The sequence below is a fragment of the Panthera uncia genome, chromosome A2 (assembly GCF_023721935.1).
Source record: "Panthera uncia isolate 11264 chromosome A2, Puncia_PCG_1.0, whole genome shotgun sequence".
Lineage (NCBI taxonomy): Eukaryota > Metazoa > Chordata > Mammalia > Carnivora > Felidae > Panthera > Panthera uncia.
The window spans coordinates 78,506,051-78,507,503 of record NC_064816.1 but is presented as its reverse complement, the minus strand read 5'-3'; positions in this window follow the sequence as shown (position 1 = coordinate 78,507,503).

Here is a 1,453-nt window from a genome sequence, read left to right as displayed (position 1 = left end):
ACCTCCACCAGCACCCGCAGCCGCCTCTCCCCACGGGCGCGGCCCCGCCGCCACCCAGACGCGCGGCCCCGCGCCGTAGCTCCGCCCAAGGCGCTAGGACGCGCCGATTTCACCCCACCCCACCCCGCCCACCCCGCCTCCGGGCTACTCTCCCAAGCCCGCCCTGCCGGTGCTAGCCCCTCTCGGAGTGGCTGGAAGGCTTTTAGCTGTCGGCTGGGCTACTTGACTCTACTTCCGGGGCGTGGTTCCGCCCCGCCTGCTAGTAGGTCTGAGGAGGTCTGGAAGGAGGGAGTCCGCCTCTGAACAGAGTAAATCCTAGTCAGTCGAGTAAGATTTTAGTTGGAACTTGCGGGCTCACGGCCTGCTAGTGGGAAAAGCATCGTTCTAGAGCGCTTCTGCGCCGCCCACAACTGTGGGCTAGGACTACAAGTCCCGACCCGCGGGAGTCCAGGAGCGGGGGCGGGAGAGGGCGGTGGTGGGATAGAGAGGCATGCTGGGAACTGTAGTTGTGTCACCTCCACGTTCACAGCAGGTATGTCTTCATCTTACTAGTGGTTTGGTGACTATTGACGGCAATTAGACATTGGCACTTTGGGGAATGGCTACGGTCAAGAAAAAGGAAACGTTTCTTGAGTGAAAGGACTTTTGCTTTTTTGCAAATCCGTCCAAACCCTGACGAGTGAGCTCCTAGTTGGAGTGCATCCAACACGCTTGTGTTGGGGGTTGTGATTGCTGAATGAAAGGGAATTTGTCTAGCGCTTAGATTCGCAGCCCTTCCAAAATGAGTAATAGATTTTTCTCCATTGAATGGATTGTATAAATCTTTATACATCTTTGTAAATCTAGTGATCAGAATATCCGTCCTAGTCTAATTAACCATTTTACAAAGAAAGTGATTCGCCTAAGTTCCCTCAGCATATTCTTAGCAGAGCCAAAACTAGAACGCAAATCTTGTTTTCAGTACAACGGTTATATTTCCTCTAAGGAAGGTAAACATGTGGTAATGTGACAGAAGTGAAGGATTTTATTCATAGACTTTTTTTTTGGTCACTTATACCCACAAGCATTTTTTACAGAGACACTGCTTGGTCAAGGAATTTGGTTAAATAGAAAATATAAGTGATAGCCCCCTTTTCCCAGATGAATGTTTAGAACTACTATGGAATAAACTCCTTCAAGAGAATAGGTATGAGTCGCAGATAAAAAAAAATTTTTTAATAATACAATTAGTGTGTACTAATCCACTCCCTCTCAGAAATAGGCACTTGCAGGTGTGCCTTTCTAAATCTCTAACTATGCATTTACATATAAAAATATACATTTTACATTATATATATTTATATATATTTATATTTATATTATATTATAAATTATTATATATTATTATATATTATATTTATATTTAAATATATAATATATATTTATATACATATATATATATATATATATATAT